The following is a 7,752-nucleotide window of genomic DNA, read 5'->3' on the forward strand; positions in this document are numbered from 1 at the left end:
AATTAAGTTGCTGGAAATTCAAAATGAATATTACTCACTAAAACTGAAAAGAATTAAGAATACTCAATGATTGTACATATGCTTTGTGTAATACAATTGTGTAAGGAAAAATTAGTTTGTTGTTACTTATTGTCTACAAGTTTGCTTACCCAAAATGTGAGTTAGCAAAGCAGTCCCTGAATGATGCTCTCCCCGAAATGCTTTGTAATGTGTGTTCGGTGGTATTGTCATCATTCTCATCATAATCATGATCACTGTCATCATCACCATGGTCGTCATTTTCATCGTCATCATCATCATTATCATCATCATCAAGCAATGGGAGGTTACGAGCTTTGCAAATATTGTGCAAAATGCCACAAGCCATAATAATGCGACAAGCACGCTCAGGTGAATGTCGAATCTCTCCATGAAGGACATGGAATCTTCTCTTCAGCTGTCCAATTCCTCTCTCCACCACGGCTCGTGTTACTTTGTGTGCTCTTCATGACGCAAAAACAATAAAAGAACATAGGTCAGATAAGTCAAGAATGTACTCATTGAACAAAATTGGTATCTTGTCTACAGTTCAGTCCAGTACAGTACCTGTTATAATTGAGCTGCTGTTCTCCTTGAGGTCTTCTGTAAGGGGTGAGAAGCCAGTGTTTTAAAGGGTAACCCGAGTTTCCCAGCAGATGACATCCAGGGCGAACATAATTTTGTTAGAATAACCCAGTGAGGCCACTCTGGGAAAGAACCCGAGCATCATGTGTTGACCCTGGCCATTTTGGCACAAGATCGAGGATCTTGTAATTGGCATCAAATACGACTTGAACATTGATGCTGTGGAATCCTTTTCGATTGATGTATGTCTCCTCATTTAGAGTTGGAGCAATGATGCATACATGGGTGCCATCGATGGTTCCTACAACTCCAGGGAAACCCGCAATCCTCATAAAATCTGCTTGCTTTTGCCGTATAGTTTGAAGGTCAGTTGGGAAGTCAATGAACTGCCTCACTATGTCTGGTGTGGTTAGTGCAGCAACAATGGTATTTAAGACCCTGCTAACTGTGGACTGTGATGGCCCTAAGTCATCACTGGTGCATTGCTGCATTTTTCCAGTTGCCAAGAAACGCAGAGTCATTATAACTTTCATTTCAGCAGTTAAAGCATAGTTTCTTACAGTGGGAGAAGTTATTGACTTTCTGACTAGGTCAGTAACAAAAAGAATACCCTGATGATCAAGCCTGTATCGTTTGATCAACTCTCTGTCATATAATTCCAACACATTCTTACGTTGTTGGAAACTGCGCGGCCTCCTCCTCTCTGCTGCCATCTTGTTACTCCTAACTGGTTAGGAGACCTCTCCAGCTCTCTTAAATAATTTAAGAGCTGAGACCTAGTCTTAACACTTAGGAACCTTTATGAATCACACTTATTCTTAAGTCTAGGAATAAAAGTAAAATTACATCATTCTTAGAATTTTGACAGACTTGAGACTAAAATTTTACTCTGAGTGGCTTTATACATACGGCCCCAGATGTGCTCCCACAATAGTCACATTCAAATCCAGACTCAAAACACATCTGTTTAGCTATGCATTTAATGAATGAGCACTGTGCCAATGTTCGTCCGACTGTTTGTACTGTACTGTATTTTATTTTTTATGTTTTAATTATTCTTATTTCTTTTTATTATTTTAATTTCTTCTATGTAAAGCACTTTGAATTGCCACTGTGTATGAAATGTGCTATATAAATAAACTTGCCTTGCCTTGCCTTACCTTACAAACAAATCTCACACGATTATACTTTTTACAAGGACATGCATTACATCTTTGCTACTTCTGATTGGCTAAGACAACATAAAATCTAAACAATAATACATTTATACTTTAATTCTTTAGAGACATACACATGAAAGAAGTACAATTTTGACTTCCGGGTTGGACATCGTCAAGATGGCAGCATAGAGCTGGTGCTCCCGAATAGAATAGTCTAGAAAACTCCCTATACTCTTTAAATCACGATTTAAGTAATATATATCGTAAGAATACAAAGGGAGTAAGATGGAAACTAGGTGTAAAACGAAGAAAGTATCAAAATCTACAGAGATATACGACGACAACCCCGCGCCCTCACCTCCCAGTGTACAGATAAGCAGCCACGAGGAAGACCCAGTGATACCCGCCGGAGAGACCGTCGACCTGAGCCTCATTCTTAGGGAGTTAAGAGATTTTCGTCAAGATAATAAAACCCAGCTTGAGGACATTAAAGCAGAAATTTCGAATACCAATGCTAGACTAGAAGAGGCGGAAGGCCGAATTGCTACGGCTGAAGAAAGGATTCAAAATGCGGAAGAGGTACTCACTGTCATGCTGAAGATGCACAGCAAAATGGAAGAGAAACTCGTGGACATAGAGGGTCGTTCAAGACGTAATAACGTTAGAATATATGGCGTGCCGGAAGGTGCCGAAAAGGATTCTCTGACAATGGCTGTGTTTCTGGAAAAACTCCTGAGAGAAAACTTAAATCTACCGGAGGACGCACCGCTTCAGATTGAACGAGCCCACAGATCGCTCGGAAAGCAGCCGCCAGCAGACGCACAACCGCGATCAATTGTGGTTAAATTCCTAAGTTTTACAACGAAAGAACAGATCATTCGTCAGGCATGGCAAATGAGAGGATTTTCCTGGCAGGGAAAGCAGATTAACCTTGACAACGATTACGCTCCTCAAGTACTTCAGATGCGAAGAGAGTACGCAGAGATATGTGAAGTCCTGAAGGACAGTGGAGTGAAATTTAGAACTCTGTTTCCCGCTCGTTTGATGGTGATGTACGAGGATGGAACGAAGACATATAACACAGTAGAGGAAGCAACGCAAGATATGGCAAAGCGAGGACTTCCAGTGCAGCCTATCAGTCACCCGGGCACCCTGATGGAACAGATCCAACGGATGACTTGGCAGAGAGGCGGCCGAAGCAAGGGTATCCGCGATCTCCAACAGAGGAGAGGCCCAACATTCAGGGAGAAGTTGCAGACTTTCCGAAGAAAAGACGCGAGTTCCTAATCTCGACAATCTCTGCCCGGTCATGATTCCCGGCTTTGTATCTTATTAAGAGGAAAGAGAGACGGGGAGCCGTCAATTTGAGATTTGTTTTTTTTTTTTTACAACCTAGTTAATTCAGCGCAGTTTTGAACACTGTAAAAAAAAAAAAGTTGACTTAACTTAAAATTTCGAGGCAACTTGCTGCATGGCTTTTTTGAGTTTACTCAACTTTTAAATCAAGTAGTTCACTTAACTCAATTCACTAAGTAAAGTCACATTTCTCCCAACTTAAGATCTTTTGTTCAGCTGATTGAGTTTTTGTAGTTAAAAAAACTTAGAAAATTCTAAAATTTCAACTTTTAATGTTATGTTAACTTAACTTAATAAAGTATGTTAAGTGGACTAAAAATGTGTTTTTAAACATTACAGGTTTAAAAAAATAAAACTACTACATTCTTGAAATTTTGTTGAAAGTTTTATTTCTGCAAAAAACAATGTTCAACAGCTATACTTATTCTTAAAGTAATAAAACAAAATGCAGAAAAAACACTTTCTTTAACATTCAAAGTGTTATCACATTGACACGTTCTATGCGTAACATTTAAAATTGTTAACATGAAACACAAATGAGCAATGTAAGTGCAAGTTAAAGCAGCACGCTGACTTTTTGGGACTTTAGCTTATTTACTGTTTCCCCAGAGTTAGATAAGTCCATACACACCCTTTTCATCTCTGTGCATGCCGTAACTCTGTCTGACGCACCCACCACTAGCCTAGCTTCGCACACAGACTGGAGGTAAATGATTCAAACTAGCATACCAATCCCAAATAAGTGACAAAATAACACCAACATTTTCCTATTTACATGTTAAGATTTGTATAGTTACAGCTAGTATAAATAACAAGGTCTTTTTTTTTTTTTTGTCACATATTGGGAGCAGTATGCTAGCTGGAGCCATTTGCCTCCAGTCTTTGTGCTAAGCTAGGCTGGCAGTGGGATCGTCAGACAGAGTTACAGCACACACAGAGATGAGAAGGGCATGTATGGACTTATTTAACTCTGGGGTATACTGTGAATAAGCTAATGGCCTAAAAAGTTGGCGTGTTCCTTCAACGTTTGGGCTTAAATTGCTGAAACAGTGGCACAATGTTTTTCACAACCTCAAGTTTACAGTTTAAATACAAGTCACAGTAAAATCTTAGTTTTGAGGTACTAGCAGAACAATGAGAGCTCATCTCCATGAACACCTTCAATAACCTCAAAAGAGTATTTCAGTTTCTCTGGGTACTCAAAATCAACGGCAAACAGAAAGCCGAACAAGTATATGCAAGTGCAGGTTAACGTTTGGCCTTAAAGTGCTGAAAGAGTGGCACAATGTTTATCACAATCAAGTTTACAGTAAAAAAAAAAAATTCAAACAAAATGCAAGCACATTTCAAAAAATACAAAAAAAACCTATGTACTTTCATCTTAAATGCTTAAGATAAATGCAACATCACAGTAATAGCTTATTTTTTAGGGACATTACCCTAGGAGAACAATGAGTGCTGCCCATCTCCATGAACACCTTCTCAATAACCTCGAAAGTGTATTTTAGTTGCTTCGGGTACTCAAAATCCAAGGCAAACAGAAGGCCGAAGAGGTAAGCAAGTGCAGACTGCAAATCTGCAGCATCTTTCAGTACAATTACCTCCTCCAACACAACGGAAAATTTGATGACACTGGGCAGTGTGCTGGGGCAGGCATCATCTTCAATTACAATAAGGATTCCCACCTTCATCCCTCTGGTCTGTCTGTCCTCTGGAGTCTTGTCCTGATGATAATAATAATAATAAAAAAAGAATAAATCAGTATCACTTGACACCAACAACAACAAAAAAAGGAACTATTAAGTAATTGATGTGCTCTAAATTTTGCAATCCCACCTGCAGAATCTGCAAGATGTTAATAATTTTATTAAGTACATAAATACACAAAATACAATTGGCTATTTTTTCAATTTAGTACTGCCCTGAATAAGCTACATCACAAAAAAGCAATTATAATAACCAAGATGGTATATTTTCAGTTTCATTAAAATTCAAAATATTAGAGATTTACAAATTGCATACAAAATCATTGACTGAATCATGGTGTATTTGCAAAAATATACTTTAAATCAATAACTAATGAATAATCAAAACAATCTGTTTGTTGTTAAAGGAGAACTTCAGTCAATTTTAACATTGAGATAATTTTACAGTACATAGAACAGTGTACACTGTTGGGTACTGTCGAACAGTCGACCGAAAACAGGATGTAAACACGATGTGTGCTGGCTGAATTAACATCACTTTTATTCATATCTTTTACATCTAATGCAGTCAGTCATATTCACCGTACTCCCTCTTGAAGGAATCACTCATAATGGCTGGGCACTTGAAATGTCATATCAAGGATGTTAAGAGGCTAAAAGCAGGTTTAAAACTAGTCCCATTTAAGTCAACAGGGTGCAAATTTTAAAAAGAGGATAACACGTGTAGGCAACACTGATTTTTGACGTTGTACACTCCAAATTTACAAAAAAATAAAATAAAAAATATCTCCATGTTAAAATTAATTGGAGTTCTCCTTTAAAGAGGTTGTTCAGAGTAATTTCAACCTAGAGTCCTTTGCACTATGACCATGAGTCAAACACCCACCTGGGTGACCCTAAGGTTGAAATTACTCAGAACCATCCCTTTAACACAAAAATTCCCATTACCATGGCAAGATGATGTACAAGTAATGAAACATGACTCACCTGGCATGTTCTAAAAAGTGCTGAAGAGTCTTCTCTGAGAAACACTGGGAGACCTTCCAGGACGGTTTGCGGATGAGACTGTTACAAAAAAAGACATGTTTGTTAATACAATTTGTGGTAACGTTACTTTGAATTAGATCAAATTAATTACAGACACAAGTTGACATGCATGTTTGTGGAGAGCAGAATACATTTGCAAATTCATTGATTTTATGTGCATATAACGTTATCTGTTAATATCAAATCAAAATCAACTCCATAAAATGATACTTACTTTAAATGAGCCGTTAACTTAGCAGTCTTGTCGATTCCGATGAGTAGAAACACGTGAGAATGCCTAGCCAGGCAAAGGGCACAAGGACACAATGTGCAGATTTTCACTGACTTTGAGTTGTCTGAAATGGGAAATTTATATTAGCCCACGGCAACGCGTGTGTGAATAACATTAGCCTATAAATTCAGGATAAAGAGTCGACTTTAAAATATTTCTTTGGTGTCACGTTATTGCAAAAAATCCCAAACTAAATAAAGTTAGTTTAAAATAAGTGGCGATTTCGAACTTCTTAACTCAAAACGATTACCTCAGATTCTATTATAAACATTTTACATGCTGAATGCTGAAGTTAGGAGACTTGTTTAACAGTTAATCTTGCTCGTAGAAAAAAAAATCATACCATGCATACGTTAACAGGGCTTTGCGATCAATAATACATACTAATTTTACAAACAACTTCAAAATAATGCATATATTCTACTTATTACTTACATAAAATTATGACTTTGAGAAGAAACACGTTGGATGCAGTTGGATGCAAGTAAATCCGTAGGTCTCGCACGCTGATGATCAAAATGGCTCCTTCGTCTTTCCACTGTTTGGTGTTCGCGCGCGCTTCACTGCACATGCGCCAACTTCGTGGTCGTTACAGTGCGCATGCTCCAACTTCCAACCCAACTTGTATGCTTGTTAACTCGCATTTACAAATCGAATTTACAACTAATACTATGTTGGTTCAACAATTGTTGAACCAACGACTTTTCACTAGTTAAGCCAACATTTTTGCATTTAATTGTCCAGTTAACTTAAATATAATAATTAGTCTAACTTTTTGTGAGTTGGATTTTTTACAGTGAATAATCGGGACATGCAGTATAGCTCAAATGACTTTAATCGAATCTGCTAGGTAACGACGTCAATTATGGAAGTTCACTTTGTATCTTATATGGTTAATTAAGAATTTAGACTTTGGTTTTGTTAATTTGTTTCAGTTTACGTTAGTTCTATCAAAGGGGATGCTGTATGTTAAGACACTTTTGCCACTACTATTCCATGAAAATTGTTTCATTTAATGTCAACGGCGTACTTAATCCAGTTAAGAGAGGAAAGATCTTCTCCAAACTAAGAATGATTTTTGAACATAAGATGAGTGTGTGCGACTGTGCGCGTGTCCTTTCCGGTGTTGTGCCGAATTTCGACCCCCTGCCAAATTATTACCCCCCTCGTTGAAGTCAGTACCTGATAGCCTAATCCTAACCCCACCCCTAATCCTAACCCCTCCCCCACAACTAATCTAAACCTACCAATACTAGGGGGGTAATAATTTGGCGGGGGTAGAAATTTGGCACGACACCGGCGGCCCGGCGGCTCAAACTTGCAAGTGCGGATTTTCCGCTCACGGGCACCAGGGGGGTGCGAAACGTCCACCATTCAACCCGAAATAAGTAATATAACCATTCCAATGACTCCGAAGCTGTTCAGTTAAGGTAAAAAAGTTACTTAGTTCACCTTTAATACCGTTATATCTGCCTGACGTCATTCACACAATATGGAGCGATTTACTAGGATTGAGAAAACCTATTTCGTTTCAGATTCATGTTGGTAAAGTTAACGTTATTTTTTTTTTTTTAAGTAAGTTTACAATTATTAATAATATTTTACTCTA

General features: G+C 38.0%; 1 long non-coding RNA gene across 1 annotated transcript; it reads right to left on the reverse strand.

Annotated features, from left to right (window-relative positions):
- Window positions 1–3,498: 3,498 nt before the first annotated feature.
- On the reverse strand, window positions 3,499–6,698 carry LOC311074947. The gene is made up of 4 exons (XR_014604413.1): window positions 6,579–6,698; window positions 6,087–6,207; window positions 5,813–5,890; window positions 3,499–4,843 (listed from the first exon to the last, which is right to left on the reverse strand). It is a non-coding gene; the product is annotated as an uncharacterized lncRNA (long non-coding RNA).
- Window positions 6,699–7,752: the final 1,054 nt, after the last annotated feature.

This window comes from Abramis brama (assembly GCF_963993115.1).
Source record: "Abramis brama genome assembly, chromosome: 23".
NCBI lineage: Eukaryota > Metazoa > Chordata > Actinopteri > Cypriniformes > Leuciscidae > Abramis > Abramis brama.